Source organism: Barbus barbus (genome assembly GCF_936440315.1).
Source record: "Barbus barbus genome assembly, chromosome: 18".
NCBI lineage: Eukaryota > Metazoa > Chordata > Actinopteri > Cypriniformes > Cyprinidae > Barbus > Barbus barbus.
Window position 1 is genome coordinate 19,324,556 of NC_136746.1, and position 24,007 is coordinate 19,348,562.

General features: G+C 38.6%; 1 protein-coding gene across 1 annotated transcript in view; it reads left to right on the forward strand.

The window, feature by feature from the left end:
* Positions 1-24,007, forward strand: part of zmiz1a (zinc finger, MIZ-type containing 1a) — a 125,540-nt gene that overhangs the window by 58,137 nt on the left and 43,396 nt on the right. Inside the window, exon 4 of the mRNA XM_079440061.1 lies at positions 16,215-16,267. The gene's annotated coding sequence lies outside the window, so the exon portion shown is untranslated. The remainder of the gene's footprint in view (positions 1-16,214; positions 16,268-24,007) is intronic.

Genomic DNA, 24,007 nt, shown 5'->3' on the forward strand with positions numbered 1-24,007 from the left:
TGTTCTAGAGAGCATCTTGTGCTTCAAGCGAACTGCAGATTTTCAGCTTCCATTGCTCAATAGTTATGTTCCAATTTGCTAATTTAATTTGAAAATTGCAGATGTGATTTAGCGAATAAAGCAGCATTTTAATTTTACCTGTACCTGTAGATGCTTTATGCAGCTGCAGATGCCTTATGGGAGCGTTAGCATGTTGGACAGTTCTTCTGCCAGGTAATAGTAGCGAATTATTCACACACAATTCTTGTAGAGGCAAAGTCACATATCTTTTTTATATCTGAATGCAAAATGGGCAGAATCTTGGTCATGCATTTGCTTATTTGATTAGTGACCTAGAAGTAGTCCAGAAACCGATATATTTGTATTGATTTTCCATTATAAGTTTAAACAAAAAGCATTCTGTCTATTTCTAGGTTAAAATTAGATTTTCATCTGATTTTTTTTTCTGTTCTCAAACCACACTCTATATCTCATCATCAAAAAGCAGTTTACATGCATCCTTCCTTTCCATATTGTTTGCACTGATAGATGTGCCAAGGCCGTGCACTAATGTTTGTTAGTTAAATGTACTCCCTGTGAGGTAATGAGGGGCAACCCAATACGTGCTGCATTCTCCTTTTGATTACCGTTAGTCCACTAGCTGTTTTCTAATGAGGTCATGTCAATATTGAGCCTTATACTTCCCTCTGTCGTTAGGAGCTTCCAGAGAGCAAACACACTGCCCTCCTCACTGGATGGGCTGTAGCAGACTGGCCAATGATCTGATTTTGTGTATTTATTAATTTCTTCACTGGCAATCTGTTAAAAGCTTTCTGAAAGGGTTTATGTCATCTGTTCTACATAAGTAAGCACCCTTCTGATGGCTACACTTGCAATTGGATCTGTCTGAAAGAGGCTCTTCCTTCCCTGTCTTCTGTCTCTCGCTTTCTCAGCCTGCTCGTCTCTCTGAGAGACTGTGAGACATATTACTGGCTGTTACCCGGCTCTCAGGGGCCTGCTCTGGGTGGCTGCCGTCTGCATCAAGGGGAATTTCTGCAGACATTGTGCAGGCTCTCAGATCATTACCAGCCTCCTTCACTGAGCCTTTGTTCCCCCCTCCGCCTGCTCGGGCGCTGAGCTGACACACGGCGTTCTGTCGACGTGAAGACCAACCACCAAACAGTGCTTTCCTGACGTAGCGCCATGCAGAGGACAAGCTGACTGTCACTCCTCCGCTTGTCTGTCCCTCCTCCCTTCACTGTGTCATCTTAAATCTGTTCATCTGTTAACAAAGCATCAGACAGCTTATTAAGAAGGTGTGAAAAGCAGAGAAAATCACTCCACATTCCTGCATTGAGACACTGTCAAAAAGCCAGTTTTAGTAAAAGCATCTAAATAATAATGCCTCTAATCTTCCGTGTTCGTTTTCTCATGTTCGTTTTTTTGTGTAATTTTTGAAATGTATTTTCGAACTTTATTTTGCATTGTGGTGTTTCCATCCTCCATTTTATGCAAACTTTGCATATAAAAAAATGCATGCATGCATTACACTGTAAAAAAAACAAAAACATTTATTAATCAAAATAAATATTTTATTAATCTATATTTATGTTTTCCAGTCGAAATATCTGAATTTTTTTAAATATATTTTTTAAGAAAGTATATATATATATATTATAAATATATATATTTTTGTAAGAAAAATAGACAATCAAATTTAGAATATTATTTTTAACATTTATTTTGTGTATAGAAACGTATGTATATGTATAATAAAATGACTTAAGAATTGTATGTATGTCTGTGTGTATATATACCGGTACATACATATTTCATTATTTCTAAAAAATGAATATTTAAACCATGTAATCATGTTAGTCAAAAATTATTATTTCAATATTTTATATTACACAAAAAACCTTTAAAATGCTCCCACTCTATATTTAAAATAATTTTTCATTTATTATTATTTTTATAATTAATTATACATTTTAAATAAAAAATCCAAAATTATCTTATTTATAGCAAATGTATACTATTAAAGTAAAAATGTATATATAAAAATAAATATATTACAATATTTTATATTCACAAAATATTTATGTTAGATTACATACATTTTAAATAGTAAAAACATTTAATTTTTATAAAATGTATGATATCCAAGTAAAAATAAATGTATTACAATATTTTATATTAGATGAAAGCCTTAAAACCACACACTCTGTCATATATACATAAATATAAATAAATATAGAAAATACTGATAATAATAAAGGTGTTTTGGAGTGCAAATGAGACTTTACAGAAAAGTGTTTGCATGTGTCTGGGAAGAGCACCCTGGCCAGTTGTCTTCTGCATCCTAACTAAACAGCAACACAGGAGCTTAAGTTTCAACCTGCGCCGTGGCCCTGTGTGCTGGGCCCCTGCCAGGGTTCAGAGGTCACACTTGTGAGGCATGTGTGTGGAAGGGGGGACTCAGTTTGGGGCCCCCAGCCTCCCACAATATGTCCGTCAGCAAATCTCTTTGTTTTCTCCCCTCTTAACCGCTCAAGTCCCCACTCTGTATCCAAGGAAATGTTGCCAGGGGAGATGAGCCCGGGTAACGGTACAAGAACCTAGGGGTATGCGCGGATGCTCTGTTTGCCTTGATAAATGAGTGGTGTCCAAGGCATGCCTGATTATTTTGCTGCCGCATCTTTTTTTCCCCAGGTCCTTTTGCCTTTGCTGCTCCTGAGGGACCCATGCATTCTGTGTACATGTGGGCGCGAGCTAGTGCGTGAGTGCATGTGTGAGTGCTTCCATATGTCTAGACAAGAGTGGAATCCCAGGGGCCCCACACGTTTAGACTCAGGATATTAAATGACCTAATGGCCATGTTATTTGTGTAGGATTCATTTAGAGAATCTGGCGAGGAGCATTAAATCATAATGAAGAGGGTATGAATTTTGATGGAAGGCGGAGGGCTGCTTTGGGAGCTTGTCCAGGTAAAGCTTCAGCTAAGACGGCTGCATAAAACCCTCATTGAAAGCTCCAGGCTGTGACCTAAGCACACAGACAAGTTTGAACAGCCAGACATAGACACGACATGACCAGAGCTTGAGGTGCGCACCCAGACCTCTCTGAGAGTAAGAAAAATGATTAACACCTAAACAAGACAGGACAGATATCCTCACTCGCTCTGTTGTAAGAATCAAATCCCTTTAAGAGCCCTAAATAAAACACTTTTGCTGGTCTTGTATAAACTTGGATGAGTAGTTTTGTCATTGCGTTTGGATTCAATGGTATGTGTGGGGACTGTAGCATCAGGTGATCTCGCTGAAGTCTGAGTCTCATTAAGATAAAAGAGAGACTGCTTTTCAGACACTTTATGTAATGACTGCCTTTGATGTTCTGGGCAGGCTAGGACAACAGTCCGCCAGTCATCTTCTGAAGAATTTAGTCATAAGTATGCTTACCTTTGCCCAGCATACATTTTTCCCCATCGTGACACCACTAGAAAGGCATTTTTTGTTGTTGTTTTTTTTTTAAATTTTGCTGAAAGCTTGTTGTATTTTTTTTATATACACTACCTTTTAAGAGGTCAGTAATTTTTTTTTTTCAAGTAAATTCTTTTGAAGTAAGTCTCTTATGCTCAACAAATCTCATAATTTATTTGTTAAAAATATAGTAAAATTGTAATATTTTGTACTGCTTTCTACTTTTAATATATTTCAAAAAATGCACTTTATTTCTGTGATGGCAAAGCTGAATTTTCAGCAGTCTTTATTGTCACATGATCTTTCAGAAAACTTCCTGATACACTGATTTGCTGCTCAAGAGACATTTCTTATTATCAATGTTGAAAAATGTTGTCCTGCTTAATATTTATGTGGAAACCATGGGACATTTTTTGTATCTCAAGGAGTACAAAAGAGTCTTTACTCACTATTGATCAATTTAATGCATCCTTACTGAATATCCCTAACCCTAACCCTAAAAGTAAAATATTGTCACTTCCAGTGGAAATTGACACAGAATGTAAAATGAATTTCTAGATTTTTATGTTTATTTTTGCTCCTCTGCATTTTATGCTGTAGTGCTCCTTTTAGCATGCCAAAGTTAAACCATATTTTTGGAAACTTAATTTTACATGATTAAACTATGATGCCAAAATACTTACTTTGGTGTGCAAGAGCAACGCCAAAGAGCAAAAAAAACAAAAAACACCGGCTGTGTTTGAGCATGCCGTCATCTGGCTCATCCAATCGCCCGAGTTTCGGATGGAACTTCCTGTTTGGCTGAACAATGGAGGACTGAGGGAAAGTTCAGGAAACCTGGTTTGGAAACAGTTAAGCAGTCATTATACATATTCAATTTAGTGCCGCTGGTGGCACAGAAATTACACACTGCAGCTTTAAGGCTATTAAAGTGAGTTTACAGGCCCCGAGATACCAATAATTATAAATAAATGTATAACACTTATATTTAGCTCTTACATTGGGCCCATCAAATTCATCATTCCTGTATTATAAGACTTTTTAAGCTGTTCATCTAGGTTAAGCAGTAATGTGCTGCTCGGTTATGCGAGCCTCAGTGGTGTGAGGCCTCTCCCTCACCCAGCGTTCCTCAGCTAACAGGAACTCCCTTATTTCCTGAACTCCCCTCACCATTTCACTTCTGTGCAAAAGACACACACACACACACACAGCCTCAGGTGTCACCATATCCAGAGGCCAAAAATATGAACCTATGTGTCCATGTGCTGACACAGACTAACATTGTGCTCTAACCAGAAGCATAAGCTTCCAGCAACAGGAAATGTACCAGTCCATATTACATACGAAAATATAACACAATCACTGCCAGTCAGTATATATTTGATATGGAGAAGACCAGTGAGATTTCACTGTGGGCAGGGTTTGGACATGGTGTAAAACTCGCCGTGCTGGGTTTAAGCTTCCTAATTGATCCGTGAGTTAAGGTTGATGTTTCATTCATCAAATGAACAACCAGGTGATCGGTATCTGTTAAAAGCCCAAGGCAATGATTGAAGCTGCAGAGAGAACAGATTAGCGAAACGTGTTCCTGTCTAGATGTTGGACAGTGGAACGTGTTTCATGAGGTTGTGATCTGTTGATATACATGTTAGAGGTTCAGATGATAGCTGGGTAAAAAGACAGAGTGAGTGAGAGGAAGAGAGCAGAGCTCTGTGACACAGGGTTGTAGACCCCTGCTCAGGGCTGATTGACCCTCTGTGCTCCGGCCAGTAGATGTTGGATTCGCAGCTCATGCTCTATTGATCCACATGAGCCCACTCCACTCACAATGACACACATTCACTTGCACAAAAAAAAGAAAGAAAGAAAAGGAGATGGCACAGTCAGGGAACATGCCATATCTGTTCACAGTGATATGTGCATTTTTCCAATTTGGTATTTTTTTTATATTATTTTCCTGTAAAATAATCTAATCACCCTAAAACAAGATAAATTTACTTCTTTTTTACAAAACATATTTTGGATTTTTCTTTAGCCATCAGCAAATTGTTATTTTTAGGAAATCTCATTAAATGTTGTTAGATTTACTCTTGAAACAAGAAAGCAAGTGCTAGTGTGGGGAAAAAATACTTGATTTAATATTTATTCTCTGAAAACAAGTCAGTCTTTTGCGTCTTGCTTTTAAGGTAAGTGTATCTTGTTTAAAGTTTAAATTTATTATTTTTTATCCTTTTACAGTGTCTCCATCTGACATGCATGGATTTGTTGAAATATGTATTTTCAGTCATGTCATTTATACATGATTATGTCTTAGGACTGGGCAATTATATTAAGTATTCAAGATATATGCAATATATATTTTATTTTCCAAATTAGTTTACAAAATTTAAAGTTTTACTAATAAGTTTATTATTTTTATCTTGATTTATTAATTGTTGCATTACATTTTTAATCTACTTGACAATAATGGCTTGATTTAAATTATTGTCTTTTTTAAAATCACATTGTGAGCTATTTTAGTCTTATAATATTGTATATAAATAATACATGTAATAAGAGTGCAAAAAATCTCTCACAATATAAATGTTTTAGCTGCATCGTATATTTGTGTCTGTTTGTGCTCACAAGTGTAAGTGTTTGCCTCTGTATGTGTGTGTGGTCGCACTTAAACAGAGTTGAGGGTGGGGAGAGAGGCAATAAGGGAAGAATGATTACCAGACAGGCCTCATGCTCGCTGCAGATATGCAGGCCTAGCAGTATTTTGCCTCTGCACAGTGTCAAGCATATTGATCAGCCTCTTGTAATAGAGAGAGGGCAGTGTGCAAAATCAATGTTCAATTTTTCCCCCCTCTCTCTCTCTCTCTCTCTGTGTCAAACTACCTTTCTAACTTGCACTGAAGCTGATTCACATCTCTGGGTGTTTACTCTGCCACACTTATGATGGCGTAAGAGGGATTTGAATGTCATCATTGTTCCATTGTTTGACCTTTCTGCTTTAAAGACTTAAGAATGGAAAGAAAAACAATATGCATTTGTCCATTGATAATGTGCAGTCTGCGTGATGGCAAAGCCTTGAAATGAGGTGCCTGTGTAAATGTTACATATCTGTTTTAAAGGGTTAGTTCATGCAAAAGTGAAAGTCGTGTCATCGTTTACTTATTCTCATGTTGCTTCAAACCTTGATGACTGACTGACTTCTGTGGAACACAAAAGGTTATCATTTGAAAAATTGTATTTTTGTACATACAATGAAAGTCAGTAGGGCCCAGTTTTGTTTGGACCACAATGTTCTTAAAACAATGTTCTTCCACAGAGGAAAGTAAGTCATACATCTTTAGAACAGCATGAGGTGAGTAAATGATGATAGTTCCACCAAAATGACTAGTCTATCTCTTTAACTATAGGCTGTCCAGTTTAGTCCAGTACAAGGATAAAATCAGGCATCTTTTTCTGTTACGCAAGTGTTCACATTTGTTCCCTTTTCCCCCCTCTCGCTCAGTGTTTGATACAGATTATAAAAAAGATTAGGTCTGGCGTTACTGTCCCAGTCTGTCTACCATCAGAAAATAGAATTCATTTAGGTAATCCAGATGGTTTTCCTCAGTTTGTGTGTCTGGTATTTGGCCGGCTGTCAACAGCTTTTAGCAGCTCAGGGTGAGCTTTTGTGTTTGCACAGAGTGCAGAGGACTACAACAGAGCCACTGCTCATGCGTTCACCGGCATCATTGCCGACAATGAACAAACGCACACCTGCTGCTGATCAGTAGTTATTGTTTAATGTTAAAAAAATCTGTTTTGCTCAACTTCTGTGTTTTTATTCTGATGCTACTGAGAGAATTGATGGATTCTTTCTGTAAACTAATTAATGTAGCTAAATGTACCTGTATATTAAATTGTTTCTGAGGCCTGGCTCTCAATATCTATTTGGCTAATTCATTGATTAGATTCACGAGAGAGCATATTAGAATGCAGCGGCTGTAAAATAGTTAATTTTGAGAATAAAACAACACAAGTTTTCTCCAAAGGACACTTCTTAATCTTTATTCACCTTTCTGTCATGTATGCTTAATTTTTCACTCTCTAGATTCAGCCCCACGAGTCTTTGTTGCACTCATGTAAATGATCTGGCGTGGGCCGCTGTGTGACCTTATGGCAGTGCAGACTCCATGACATCAGTCAGCGCTGTTCGTCTCGAGGCTGCAGCATCTTAATGAGCGGTTGCTGTGCCAGACTTGGCCAGGCTCAGCCTCTCTCTGGTTTGGTTTGGACAACGGCCTGTGCTCCTCCAGAAACCACCCTGCCCCACTCACAGCCCCACCACAGACAAATGCGATCCGCCCAGTGGGATAATCTTTCCCCACTGTTGCAGGAGGACGACGCGCTCGGAGACGTGATCCCTCTGCGAGCAGATGCCCTATCTGGAACGCTTTGGGCCCCGGTGGAGCAGGTTGGGTTGGGGTAGGGCCACCGGGCTGGGGCTGGCCGTGTTGGATGGGCGATGATGAATGGGACTCACCTGGTGGTCTCTGTGAGGGCTGGCAGGCTGCGCTATGGGGGTCTCCCACCAGCCTGTGGCAGGAGGCAGCAGCCAGGGCCACATTAATCAAACCCTCCACCTGCCTCTTTTTCACTGTCTCCCTCGCTCTGTCTCCCTGCTCGTCTCTTTACACATTCTCTACCAGGCTCGTCGTACAGAACAATGAGTCTTTGAACAGAGCCAGAGCAAGGCCAGTCTGTCTGACAGTGGCCATTTTACAGCTAAACCTTGGACTCTTTTTACATTCATGTACTAGGTGTTTAATGCTATTACGGCAAGGCGAACGTTCCTCTCCCCTGTCAAGCCCGGCCGCATGTATAAAAGCTGAAATAGACTAAGGTTCCTTTAGCACTTAACATCGGTAGGCCTTTGCCCTGCTCTGAAGTCTTAACAGCTTTGGCTCTCTAATGCTAGAGTTAGTGACACCTCCTTTTGAGGTCACTGAACACATAATTGGGTACTTAGTGGGGCCCGGTGCTTGGCGTGGATCGCTTGAAGTTATGCTTCGAGACACTCTGTGGACATGACGATCCAGTGACTTGATCATTTCAGGGCTGAGCAAAATATTTTTTGCTGAATATCTAAGACACGTGAAATATTATACATTTTAAAATAGATTTTTTTAATTTTGTATAAATAAATTACAATAAAATAAAATCTCTCTCTCTCTGTCTCTAAATAAATAAGATTGCATATAAAATTGCATACAGTACATGTAATGTCAGTGTGAGATCTTATTTTATATTGTTCTTTTATATAAATAAAAATTATTTTGAAAAATTATAATATTATATATATTTATATATGTATTTTATGTATTTTTTCAAAATACATTTGTCTATTAAAAAAAATGTACATAGTGACAAAGCAGCTCTGGCCCAAGGCCATTTGTTGTCTTGAATAACATGAAAAAAACTAAACTTGCAGAACAACATTGCAGCAGTAATTATTGAAGAATTTCAAAAGCCAACATGAAAAGCTCAATCGTTATGAAATTAAACATAAGCAGCAACTCGTCCTAAATTATTATTTACTGCATGTGAAATTGACCGTTGTTTCCCTTGTGATTTTTTTAGGGGGGATCAGATGAGCACTTGAGCCTCATTAAATATACATGCTGTGTATTGAGCTGAGCAAGCCAATTAGCCGGGTTTTCTGTCGATCGCTAATAATTGCTTGCCGTTTGCAATATCACCAGACTCCACCTCTCCTTTGCCTGTTTGAGGCTTTATTCCTTGGCTACATACACACCAGCAAAATACAGTTGTCAGTCCTCTTTTAGAGCACTAAATACAATTATGTTCGCACAATCTGTGACCGAACTGACTTAATCAACTGATTCAATCGGCTTCTGTAAACTGTTATAGGAACAGGACAATTTTAGAGTCGCACCTGTTAGTAAATGCAATTTTCAATCCCAAACACTGGCTGTGTGAAAGTAGCCTTTGTAATGTGATCACAAAATAACGTTTCCACTAGTCCGTAGCTCCTAGCTGCAGGGATTTCACATTCCTTCTTTCAAAAGGCAGCATCTCAAACAGACGTTGATCTCGAATGCAAGCTGCCTCGTTCTGCAGGTGGCAGCCTGACTTCATTATCACACTCGTCTGTGCGCGCATGTTTTAGAGCAGGCTCGTAGATGAAGGTTGAGATGATACAAAGTGATCTGTGTAGAAGCAGCCTCTGTGCATCAGCGTCGACCGCGCGTGCGTGTCATCTCTTTCGTGAGCGTTGCAACATGGCTTTCAGACATCAGTGGAGCAGCACTGACGCTTTGATGCTAAACTGCGTCATCAAAGCTGAATAAACAGTGTTTACAGATACAGCCTCACTCTTCCAGGATCAAACATCCTGTGTTAACCATGTACAATCAAACACAAAGTGTCAGACAGTGTTAGGTAGTGACGATGACGACATCGTGGTGATATTGCGCTCTGTGTTTACTGCAGTCGTATTTCACGTCGCTAAACGAGGGAAGTTTACAAAATACGAGTCCTTTTTGAAGCTGTTTTGAAGTAGCGCTCGCTGGCTAATCGTCTTATCTCCATGTAATTAAGGGCTAGAATGGCCTTCCATGCATTTCTATTTCAATCATGCCAGAGATACCGCGAGAAACAAACAGAGACGGGCCAAACACGACTCAATTACCGCACGCTAGAGAAGATCTAAAAATGTCTATTACCGCACATTTTACGGATAAACTGTTGCTGCTAACTCATAAATCCTGTGGCTCATACGTGACACGAATCATTAGTGTGATTGAACGCATTTACATTTTTAAAGGATAACATTGAGATCTATCGTTGGCGTCCCTGTTGTTGTGTGAGCTTGTAGACGTGTGGAAAACGTTTTCCCCGTCTACAGATTTGTCAAAACGCTTGATTTTGATTTGGGCTTGGAAAGCTGGCTTTCCTCTCAGGAAGTGTTGTTCCTCTCCTTTTTCTATAAACAGTGGAAAAGGGACTTGAAGAATATGTCCCAGACTCACTATTTCCACTGTAAACACTGTACTGTTTCCATCCACAGCTGTGGCTTTCGTCTGGGTCTGCCCAAGGCCCTTTTCTGGGGAAGGATTTTCCAGGGAAGAATTTGCTTGGATTTTATAGCAGCATTGCTAACTGCTATCCCTACAAGGGTGTGGATGTTTATGCAAACTGTTGCATGGAGTTAATTTGTCCTCTGTAGAGCTGGGTACAGAGAACCTGTTCTTATTCAGAACAGCTTTTGACCTTTTGATTCATGAGTGAACCGATTCGTTTAAATGAATCATTCAAAAATCGGTCTCAAACTTGTTTTAGAAACATTCTAATAACTTACTCTCCCACTGAATCAATTTAGTGTTTCTAAAACTGAATTAAATCATTACTTTAAGCAAATCAAGACTCAAACTAAACCAAGAACTGTGTTGTATGTATGAAAAGAATGCAAGCTTGCAGATTATTGTATTGAAGGGCTGGGGTTTGATCAGGAAGTCACCAGAGAGAAATCTATCAAGGAAATTTGATGAAGTATGAGCTCAGATATCGAAAAAATAAATAAATAAAACATTATGTTGGGGTGGACGATATACCAGTGGATATGATTAAGCGGTAGAAATTTGTCAACTGGTGGAGACTTTGGACTATTGCGGTCTCTATTGCGGTTACACGCTCATATGACGTTGCTGTTCTATATGGTCACGAAAACGTACTGTTTGCATGTGTTTTTAAGCATTGCGGTTTAAAAAATATCTGATTTTAAGTTGTTGAAATGCAGTCAGCAGCGAAAGAGAACTAATTTCGCTATATGCGTTGTGTCTTAGAGACTGTTTCTGAGCGCTGTTAGAGGCGTGTGGACATGAAGATGGTGCTCATAGAGTGCTGGAGTATTGAACTAGTTATTTTTGCCGCTTTAAATAGGCCTTAAACGGTTAAATACACAAAATGCCCATCTTTGCACGTATCCTCGTAAACACAGTAATTAAGTTCTTAAGTGAAAGCAAACAGCTGAGAAAGAAAACACATGTGCAAGTTACAGTATATTGGATTCGGGGAGCTCTTAAAGTGACAGCAGTCTAACATTCCTGCTGTCTGTCATACATGTTAAACAAACAACAAAAGAGGGAAAATCATGAATGAATCAATCCCAATAAGTTAAGTAAGCTACATAAAATAAATAGGGTGTATTTCCACTTTTTTTTTAAATATGTGAAATTATAAACATAATTGTGTTATTTGTGTAATTTTTTTTACGATATTATTTTACTATGTTTCAAAAAGTTACGCTATTTTTTCCTTACAGTACATAAGGAATACATTTTTTCTATTTTGTGTTTTATGAATCTTTCTACCAATTTAATTCACTGAAAAATCTTCATATTTCTCCCCCGGTAGCTGCAGTAGCAGGAGTGAACAGTCTTCCTCCTTTGTTCCCTTCACACTGACTTGATCTTCCACTCTCTCAGCAAGTAATTAAACTGTTGTGTTAAGAGAAGAAAAAAAAAGTATCGTACACCCCAGTATTGTACACCAGCTATCTGGCCGATAGTAGAGGTAAACCTGCATTTGAAGCCGGGAGAGCCATTTTTATTGCATCGTATCAGCCGTGAAAGAGGTGCTAAGATGGACACTCTGTATCACCGCCGCGCCAAAAACTAATCTAAATGGAAAACACATTGTCTTCATTATTTTGCAAGTGCTGAAAGAACATTGTTGCCATAGTAACTGGCAGGGGAGGCCGAGGGCTGCTTCAGGGCCAGTGAATGGAGTACAGGAGAGCCCTCCCGAGCCGACTACAGAAATGGCCAGTTAGTGAGTGTAAAAGTGCTGCTCACTCATGTAATTAATTTCAAGGAGGACTGGTGTGCGGGGGGTGCTGGGATGCAAGGTAACAGATTTAACATGGATACTTAGGAGCCCTTCGCCGTGAGTCAAATGGCAGCCCCGGAGCACGAGAGAGAGGACGGTATGCGGGTGTACGGTGGGGGTAGATGAGGGAGTGTGTTTGATTAACAGCAGCGATGATGACATGCTGTTTTGCAAACATGCGGCTGAAATTGCTCGCATCCATAAAGCCGTGGCTGCCAGGCATAGCTTGAGTTTTTCTCTGGAGGATTTTTAACGAATGCCAAGAAAGCTGTTGTTTTCACGAGGTGGTACCAGACAGCGCGCACGCATGCACACACACACACTTATGTACAGACTGAAAAAAGGCTGAAGAGCTTTATTAAAAAATCATATGTGGAAAAATAGCATCAGTTTATATCGCTAATGCCATGAAATCCAGACCAAATCCATCTTGTGCTTGTATTTATCTCGTCTCATATTTTGAATACCAAAAGGATGTTCTTTTCAAGCTGTTGGCTGTAATTCTGGGAATCCAAATTATAAAGGTCTTGCCAAATGGGTGGGGCTTAACGGTTTATTTTAGCATGAACATTTGTGTCAATCAGCTTGCTTGATTTAAATGGCTTTGTGCGTCAAATATAAACCATCTACTTGGTTGCAGTTGGTGTTGGTTAATGATCTCCCGATCGGCTAATGAGAAAGAGCTAACCAAGGTGGGCCAAGTGTCAGGGACGAGGCTCTTCTCCAAGAGGGAGGACAGCAGCGTGACCGCTAATGGCCGTGGCGCTTGTGTGTGGAGGCTGTTTGTCATGGCAATTCATGTCAGGGTGTAATTGGTTTACCTGGCCGTGTGTGTTGTGAGGCTTGTCTGCATAGCTAAAAACAAATTACCCACCAGTGACCTTTCGGCTACACCGACCGCCTGGCCACACAGTGGGGTGGGGAGGAAGTAGAGAAGATGGGAGAGAGGGAGTCGGAAAGAGTGTTTGAGTGCCATGATGGTGCTATTTCTTGGCTCGCCGCTGTTTGAAGGAGTGTGTTTGAACGAGGGATGCCTTTGGGGATATTTATTTGAGCCGGTTCACAGCATGCAAGGTTTTAAAAGGAACAGCGTCCCTCGCAGACCCCAGCCGTCCCATGCTCTATTTGCCCGTGCCTAGATGAAGGCGACTGCTGGTTTTGAAAAGCAGCGCCTGTGCCGTGCAGCTTTGCTTGCACCACTTATCTGTCAAGAGCAGTAAAGGGGGGAGAGAGGAATGCCGTAATTCCCTTCTTCCTGCATGAAGGATACAATATCCATTTTAGTGACAGCGTAGATGGGCCTCAATTTAAATCTTAATCCACGGGGGCTGAGTCGCAGTTGGATGGATTGATTCTAGCCCGCTGCGTGTGCGACTGCGTGCTCCAGGCGACACTGCACAAGTTGATTTTCTTTGTGAACGTCTGACACTTTGCCGCCACCCTCTGCTTGCTCGTTTCTGTCTTTGCTGGCATGTACGGATGACAAAAGCTCTCAAACCCTGTTTTGTTCATGTATTTCTCCCTTGCCAGAAGACACTTCCACATTAATACTGGAGATTAATTTCTTAATTGAAGAAATGCAGACCTGTTGTTGGAATCTAATTTTATTTTTAGGTAGTGTATTTAACAGTGTTAATAGTAAGCAATATAGCAATATATTATATAGAAAAGACAAAAATATATGTGTGTGTGTGTATATGTATTATATTATTTATATATATATATATATATATATATATATATATATATATATATATATATATATATATATATATATATATATATATATATATATATATATATATATATATATATATATTTTTTTAATTTATTTATATTTTTATTGTTGTTGTTAATATTTTCAATATTGTTATTAATTATTATTATTATTTTGTATTTACTTTTTAATGAGGCTATTTGTTTTTTGTTTTCATTATGGTAGCAGGGCATCTGTATCACCCATCTATCTGTAGCATTTCAATTAATAATTTTATTTAAATATTATGTAAGATAGTAACAATCCTTACATTTTGCATGTGTGCATATATAATTATATTTAGTTTTATATATGATTGTTGTGTGTGTGTGTGTATATATGTATATTTTCATTTAATATATATACATTTTACAATTTAAAATACTAGGATTTACCTGTAAATGTGTTGAAATAAAGGAATGCATGCATGCTGACCTCGTAAACGGCTCGCGGTCGCGCCTCTCCCGCTAGTTTAGTTTGGTTTTGGCTCAAAGCGCGAGGCGCTAAAGGAAACAGAACCTTTCACACCTCTGCCAGATATGAGACATAATCCTTATTATTCTTTTGTTTTAATTAAGCCATTATCAGCCTTTATAATGACAATAAAATGTTTACCATCACTTCAATCCCAGTACACATTTACCCAACTATTATCAAAAGTATTTCTAAATAAAGTGAAGTGATAAGTGATAAGTGAAGTGACATACTGCCAAGTATGGTGACCCATACTCGGAATTCGTGCTCTGCATTTAACCCATCCAACGTGCACACACACAGCAGTGAACACACACACACCGTGAACACACACCCGGAGCAGTGGGCAGCCATTTATGCTGCAGCGCCCGGGGAGCAGTTGGGGGTTCGGTGCCTTGCTCAAGGGCACCTCAGTCATGGTATTGAGGGTGGAGAGAGCACTGGACATTCACTCCCCCCACCTACAATCCCTGCCGGCCCGAGACTCGAACCCGCAACCTTTGGATTACGAGTCCGACTCTCTAACCATTAGGCCACGACTTCCCCGAAAAAAAATAAAGACAACAAAACATTTTCTTGCGACCTTACATGAAGTATTATGATAAAATGCATTATGAAGAAGAATTGGACCTGTTCTGCAGATGCATTAGAGCTAACATTAGCATCATGCTACATAAGACAATTTATGAGATTACTAGTACACTTTTACTCAGAACTCACTTTAAACCACTATCGAGTGTTTGTAATAACTTCCTTTTGCGATCACGTGTATTGGGTGGCCACGGTACATTATAAAAGTAGCCCAAAAAACCGCAACCCATGGCTCTGTAATTTTTCCCACGACTGTATTTTCAAAATAGCCCAATTGTGCAGGAAAACCACGACCCTGGCAACACTGGTTCTCTGTACCCTTATCAAATATGAGTATACATATCTCTCGCGCTCTCTCTCTCTCTCTCTCTCTCTCGGGTTACTCACTCTCTCTCTCTCTGCATTCGCTTCACTTTTGTCGAGCCCGGCGCCTTATAATCACACAATCCCTGCGTCCCAATGTGCATACTATACACCCTATCTGCCCTAAATAGTATTTAAAATGACTAATATCACATAGAATTTAGGATGGATAGTGTGCACATTGGGACGCAGGCAATGATTTCCTTCCGCGCTGCGATGACGGCAAAAAGTTGGGGTCAAACCTTATCAAACGATTAATTTGCGTAAAAAAATTAACGCATTAAAATTTTTAGATTAATCACATGCGTTAAAGCGTTGGCGTTGACAGCCCTAATAAAAATTTTTTTTAAAATTTTATATATATATATATATATCTATCACTTATATGCACTTACATATATAAAGTGCATACACGCATATTTATGCACATTTAATTTATTTCTGTAATTTAATTTTTTTCTATATTTCGGTATTGTATTGTATAAATATATTTGATAAATTATATTATAAAAAATTACAATTATTCAGATTTAACATTTATCCACTGTCTTGATATCACAATTATAAAAAGGAAAAGATTTCTGTTGTAATATGTTCTTACAGGTTAGTTGATGATGCTGATCTTCTTGGTGAGGGTGGTTGATCTATGTTGCTGATCAACTATGCTTTTTTTTTCTTTTTTCCAACAGGGCCAACCACTACTTATGCAGACAGGGCCTGGCCAGAAGATCATGTGCTAATTGTGAGTTTGATGTCAATCAATTTCAGATTGATCCCTGTAGCTGTGCAATCTGAGTGCTTTCTAAGCAGTAAAACCTCTTTTCTAACAGGCTGTACTCAGTTCTTTAGCCCCCAGACATAGTGCACTTGTAAACAGGTGTAGCAGCTATGAGCTATAAGCGCTGTGCCATTGATCAGTCTGTTTAATTAGTGAGTGAGATAATTAAAACACTGTATTTTCAGTCAGCTGGGTTCATCACCATATTTTTTTAAACCAACCAATACCACGTAGCAGAGTTACACCCTATTGACAAGTTCTATTCCTGGAGACTTCTTTTTGCCTCTAATAGATTCTTTTCATTTAATTGGAGTTTCACACTAATTAGATTTGTCTTATAAAACAGAAGGAAACTCTGGCACAGCAGGAAGTGCCGAGCAGGAGGTCGGATGTTGGAGATTTTTGAGAAACACTAGTCTCACTTGTGAACAGTATGTAAGCGGCTGTTTAAATCACTCTGTTTTTCTCATCTGCGATCTTGTTGTATAAATCAGGGCAACGTCTTCAACATAATGCACTTTTTTGTAATCAGTTTTCATTTGAATGCAAATTAACTTTTTTTTTAAAAAGTTGTTGCATACATGAATATAAGTGAGACAAAAGTGAGAAGAGTCCATTCTCTGTAGGTATTGACATTTAGACATTAGAAAATTTGTTGAAATATGTATTATTTTTGGATCTTCTGACATAGGGGAAAGAGCTTCTGTCTTTCAGTCTTTGAGTGAAAGTCCAGAGCTCAGCGATAGACTATAGTTGCTGATGTTTCAGCACTTTTAGGGCAGGCCTGAAACAGAAGGCCGTGGAATTTCTCAGCTTACCTATTCAGCAGTAAGAGCCCTGAGGTGTCCACCAACAGCCAAGCTGGTCTGCTGCCTGTGGGGTTCAGTTTACACCGGCCTGTCAGCTCTACTCCTCACTCGTGGTCCACAAACCCAATGTTTTGCTCTGTGGAGCTCACAGACAGAGCCTGAGCACTCATCCCCCAGCCTGAAATACAGCCATGCACTTTTACCAACGGAACGTAAATTACACTCTTTTTTTTTTTTCTTGTTCTAAAAAGACTGGCCTGGAATTCCTCCTCTCTGCTGTCACCCTAAATTAGAAATCTCAGGATTTATTCATCCTTATGAAAGACCGCATTTTATTTCAATTATACCACAGAAATAATAAATTGGTGTAGTAAACTTCCAACATTTGCCATGTTACTGCCAAGTCTTGAGTTCTCTCTTTTTAAAAAACTAAATTGATATGTAAATGTATGAAATCTTTGTAACTTTCACATGACAAGCATTCATCTTATTCGACTCTGCTTCTGAATCCATTTGAAGGCGTCTTTTATGCTCTGAGAGATGCTCAGTAGCTTCCTTGCCTTGATGTGCATTAGGGTCTATTTTTAGATGGGAACAGTACATAAGATTTACAATCATGTGTCTCACTGTGACCTGATTTTTGAAGACTTAGTGACCATCCATTCATAACCACAGCCTGGAGTAATGAAAAAATACAGAAACAGATGTAGAACTACAGTGTATTTTGATTGGCTTTATATCAGTGATCCACAAACTATTGTCTGTAGAGATTTAAGAGGAAAAACAAACCAGGAAATTCATTATGATTTGATTTACTGGTTGATTGATTCAGTGTTGCTGTTATTTTTTGTCAGTAATTTTGTATTTATAAAGTTTTTATATATAATGAAATCTAAAATTAATAAATAATTAAATTACATTTTTAATAATTATTTTTAATTGCATAATAAAAAGCACCATACACTAAATTAATCAGTTTGGGTTTTTAAAAAAGAAATATTTTTGAAAGTCTCTTATGCTCACCAAGGATGCATTTATTTGATCAAAAAGACATTAAAACCATGATACATTTTTTCAGGATTCTTTTTATTAATAGAAAGTTAAAAAGAACAGCATTTATTTGAACTAGATTTTTTAATTTTTTTTTGCAATGATGTGAAAGTCTTTACTGTCGATTTTGGCATCCTTGCTGAATAAAAATTACTAATTTCTTTTAAAAAAAAACCCTCTAAACTCCAAACATGTAAATGGTGTAAATCAAATCATTTTAATTTTTTTTTTTTTACATTTTTTGTGAGTACCTTCTGATGAATTTTTGATTTAAAGGGTTAGTTCACCCAAAAATGAAAATTAGCCTGTGATTTACTCACCCTCGAGGCATCCTAGGTGTATATGACTTTCTTCTTTCTTATATTATAGTTATATTAAAAAATGTCCTGGCTATTGTAGGTGTTATCATTTCAGTGGGTGGTGTTCAACAATCCAAAACACGTCAAATAAAGTATGCGGATCCATAATAAAACGTGCGGATCCATTAGTTAAAACTGTAACAATTGTTTTTAGTTTTTTGATTGTTTCCACCTCTTTTCAGTTGTTCAACTACCTAATTTAAGAACCACTGCTTTATGTTCATCATATAATTTAAAAGGAAGTGAAGGAATGCAACAGAAGCAGCCCCCAGCAGCGGGGGACTTGAGCTGGTTTACTGCTTCTGCCACTCTAACCAACTGTGAGGTGAAAACACTTCCTGGTTTATTTACACAAGGTTGTCCAGGCCTGGCAGTTGGCGATCTCTGACAAATGAGAGAATCTCAGGATGAGCCAGAGGAGGGTGAGAGAAGATTTTTAGGAATGCTGGACATGATTTTCCTCAGCCTCACAAAGACACACACACCAACCGCCATGCTTGGCAATCCTGGGCAGTGTGTTGATAAGAGCAATGGGTTAAATAGTGATTTACGCACACAGTGATTTGTTGCCGTCTCGGGTTGGACGGGCCGAGCGCCACACAGACCCAGGGAGCTCTTATCTGAAATAGCTGGAGTTTTTCTCAGCTCTGGTCTTGCCCCGTGCAGTGAATCAGAGCTGAACTGAGCAGACGCCGAGGAATGAGCGCAGAAGGGAGAGTGTGAGTTCACGAATCGCCCTAGAAATACCGTCTCTGTTTTCCTCCCCAGCGTATTCATGGCATGATGGGATTGTCCTGGGGTATCTGGTGACACATACCTGCCATTGTAGAGACCCCTGGCACCGTACTGCTGTTCAATATTTATAGACGCCAAACGCTCTCAAATATCAAATAGTTAAACAGCTGCGGACAATTTCAAAACTGACTGCCCATTTTGGGAAGTGCACAAGCCGCAAGTATAGTTGCCTGTGTAAAAGAGTTAATTTTCTTCATCACTCTCTTTATATTGGGTAATTAATTGATTTTTAAAGAGTGATGTCGTACTTGTTTCCGTGCAGTGAAGTTTAGGGTGTCTAAACGGTCACTGAGGAGGAAAATTTAGCGATAAACCACAGTGATACACAATAAAACGAATCCAAACTGACCCCAGATTAGTAGAAAAAGGTTATTATGTGTTGGCATCATGCGGTGAGCTGATGAAAAATGGCTGTCACATCCCCAGCCTGGCGTCAGCAGCTCCCTCGTGAGAACTTCCCCTCAGGTAAGAAATTAAAGTGGATATTATCTGTGCAGCGGCCCAGCAGCAGATCAGTATGAGACCAGGATCCATTTTGCTCTCTGCACACAGGAAACGCTGGGTTGACATTATTTTCAGGGTGGCCATACTCGCCCTCTGTTAGTGATGTGCTTTTCATTCACCTACTCAAGGGCAAGGTCAAACCGACTGAGGTCGTTCCGCTTCTACAGAGGTGTAAAGGAATTGTGAAGAAATACAGCGTGTGAAGAATCACAGTGTTGAATGGTTTCAGATTTGAGCATTCATGAGAATATGTGTGGTTGCTGAATTGTTAGCTTGCATTTCTTATAGGTAATATATATAAGAACGTGATGTTAAAAACTGATGACAAACGGTTCCATATTCATGTTGTTTATGATATTTCTCAGGCCATGCAACAGTTGACTGAGCAATGTTCCAAGCATGCGTATATTTAATTGTCAATGTTGTCAATCAACTTTTAATTGTTAATGTATTGATTTTTATAATTCTTTAAAATAATTTTGTGTACATTGTGCATGTATGTATGTGTGTATATATATATATATATATATATATATATATATATATATAGATGTGTGTGTGTGTGTGTGTATGTATGTGTGTGTATATATATATATATATATATATATATATATATATATATATATATATATATATATATATATATATATATATACACACGCATACATATATGCACAAAGGATAAAAATAAATTAATAAATTAAATTATTTATAATCTCCTAAATATAATAAATAAGAAACAAAAAGTATATATGTTATTATATAGTTAGCTTTTTGATTTATTTTTAATGTATTGTTTATTTGTTTTGTTTGATCTTATACTATAGTTTATTGGTGTTATTATTTATGTATATTTTACATGGCTTTTTAATTTATTTTAATTAATTAATTTTATTTATTTTTGTGTTAACCTTCCTGTTAAAGAAAATATTGATATGATTGGTCATTGACATCTGAACATGACATTAAATAATTATATACAGTATAAATATATAATCTTGTCTGGTAGCGAATATTGCATCTAAATTAAAAGATATATAATGCAGGCCCGTATCAACCATAAATACAAAACATTATTTAGGAATTTCAAGTAAATATTTTAGGTGACTAAATAATATTGTGTAAACTAAAAAGAGTTGTTTGCTTAATTTTTGTATTTGTGTGTATCATTATTATTATTGCTATAATACATTTTAAAAATAGACCGTATTAGCATCACAAATATAATAGCTGGCCACTAATTAAAATAGTCTGTTAGTTGAGGGGAGTTTGTGGTGGGGGGTGGTCTGTCTGTACATGTATCCTCCCCTCTCCCATCAGCTCACAGATGGGCCACACCAACCTTCTGTTCCAGCAGGGATCCCAACAGATCTGAGCTCCCAACAAATAATGAGAGAGAGAGAGACAGGTAGAGAAAGAGGAACAGAAAGAGCAAATTAAAGTGAGCGGGAAGGATGGGGACTGTGATATCGTGGAGGATGAGGTGCGGAGAGAGGTGAAGGGACAGAAAAGCGGACTCAAGTCAGTAGCTAAGTGCCTTGTGACCAGAATGAAACAGAAAGCCTCAGGCAGATGTAAAGAGTAAAGAAGAAAAGGAGGGGGTGGCAGAAAGGGAGGGGGAAAGCGGAAAGGGGGAGCCTGTTTGAGAGTAAGAGGAAGGTAGAGTGAGTGAAAGAAATAAATAGAGAATGAGAGAGGGAGGGCGACTGTGGGGGAAGATGGTGAGCCGGTGCGGTCATGTTGATTGGCTTGTATGAAAACACATGACTGCAGTGGGGAGCCTCTTGCTCAGGGTGAGTGGCTCTGCTTCAGACCAAACCGCATTAGATGAAATGAATCCATTCCCCAGCCTGTTAAAGGAGCGCGCAGCCTGGGTTCCGGAGAGAGAGAGAGAGAGAGAGGGAGGAGGGGCGGGTTGAGTGGCAGGAGAGAATGGGGGAGAAAGAGAGGGAAAAAAGGAGAGATGGGGGCAGGAGGAGGCCAGCACACACACATATGGTGCTAGAGAGACTGCTCAGGAGATTACGGCACATTTTAGGTCAGGACAATAGAGAGCAGTGGAGAGCCTTTACGCTGCCTTTCTGGACTCGCATAACAAACGCTGCCTTGTGCTGTCTGCAGGGGCCACTGTCCAGCTCACTGCTCCTTGCCACACACACGCAAATGGGTTCAGAGCACGAATGATATGGTTATGGGCTTGGTTGTCTTTCACTGTTTGCTTGTTTCTCACAGTTTTGGGGTTATATCTACATATAAGGTTGATGAAAATTAGTTTGAGTTTATTTGTACTTTTGATATACAGTGGCAATTGAATTCGAACTGAATTGAATTTCATGTAAATAATTTATCAGAAAGTTGTTATAGGTTTTAAAAGTAAATGCAGTAAAAACTGTCTATAGTTACAAGAACTTGAGAAAATTTTGAGTGGAATATGGCTGATGATAGTGAAGTTAGTTGGGAGAAAAGCTCTAGCATCATTTGTTTGCTGATGCGGTTTAGTTTTAGGTTTTGTTATCCAGTCAAAAGTATGGGGTCAGTAAGATTTTATTTTTTTTTAATTCCGCAATATTACATTAAATAGATAATTTGATCATTCAAAATACATTGACAGAAATCTTTTGTAACATTAATAATTTTCTATTTAAAATAAATGCTGTTCTTTTGAGGTTTCTATCCATCAAATAATCCTGAAAAAGTTTCCACAAAAATATTAAGCAGCACAACTGTTTTTAACATTGATAATAATACGAAGTGTTTCTTTAGCAGAAAACCACCAGCATATTAGAATGATTTCATAAGGATCATTGAAGACTGAAGTAATGGCTGCTGAAAATTCAGCTTTGCATCACAGGAATACATTTTCAAATATATTAAAATGGAAAACAATTACTTTAAATTGTAACAAATATTTTGCAAATTGTTACAAATTATTTCTGATCAAATAAATGTAGCCTTAGTGAGCTTAAGAAACTCATTTAAAAAATATAAAAAATCTTACCAACCCCAAACTTTTGATCGGTAGTGTAAGTGTCCAAATACTTTTTGGGGCCACTATAGGTGGCTTAGGGTTAGTTGGCGCTGATCGATCCGAGAAGACAGCGGAATGTAGCACCAAACAGGGATGCACTTGTTGTGGACCCTCACCTCTTTGCCACTCAGCTGTGGCGGTCACACCAACAGGTGCTGAGACACTTCCCTCTGTCTGATGTTTAGTGTGACTGCACTCTGATCAGCCAAGCTGAAACTGAGTCCCATACGTTCCACCCACAGACCGCCCACAGTCCATTCACTGACCGCCTGAGGCATTTCGTGCACGAGACCTGGCTGAGATGGCCAGTTCCGATCTGATTGGCTGGTGCCATGCAATGTTTCTGAAGTCAAGTGTGCACCAGCCCACCTGGAAATGAACATGAGTTTTATGAGCTGTTTTGAATGGAGAACTAATAACTAGATTAGTTTGACAGATTAGAGACAGCAAATCTTTGGGAAATGTTAAAATATCTAAAAGAAGGTAACTAGGGATAGAGCAGAAGTGTATAGTCTTCCTTATTTTTACTATAGAACATAAAAGAAGATGCTTTGAGGAAAATTGTCAAATGTCACCTTTTTTGGTTATTAACATTCTTCAAAATATGTTCTTTTGAGTTCTGCAAACAACATAAGGTTAATTTGTGATCATTTGCATTTTGGGTGAACTGTCTCTTTAATGACTTCAAGATTAGTTCTGATTGGTCATTTGACATGTCAGTCAGATCTTTCCTAAAAAGTGGGCAGCTCTTGGCTAGACTAAGATGGAAAAGACTGAATGCTGATTGAGTTGTGAAACTATTGTCCTGTGTTAAAGTGGCAAATGAGAAGTTTACACCACATGAATGAGTCGAGTTGCTTTGTAAAGATCTCATGGTCGGATCTGAGCGTGAGCTGTAATTATGATCAGTCTTTTAAGCTTGGCCTTTTTCTTGAATTGTGTTCCAGGCTAGTATCAGTCTCTCAATCCCTGTCCTTAACCCAAGAGAGCGACTGATGGTATTTATAGAGAGCTGTCTTTGAAAAGGGAGTCAAGCGTGAGTGGAAATGCAGAACTCACTCATGCAGATTTATGTCTGATTATGAAGAGATAATTCTCCCTGCACAAACTAAGTTCTCTCTTTCTCTCCATCTCTCCCTCAGCCCTCTGTCTGACCCCA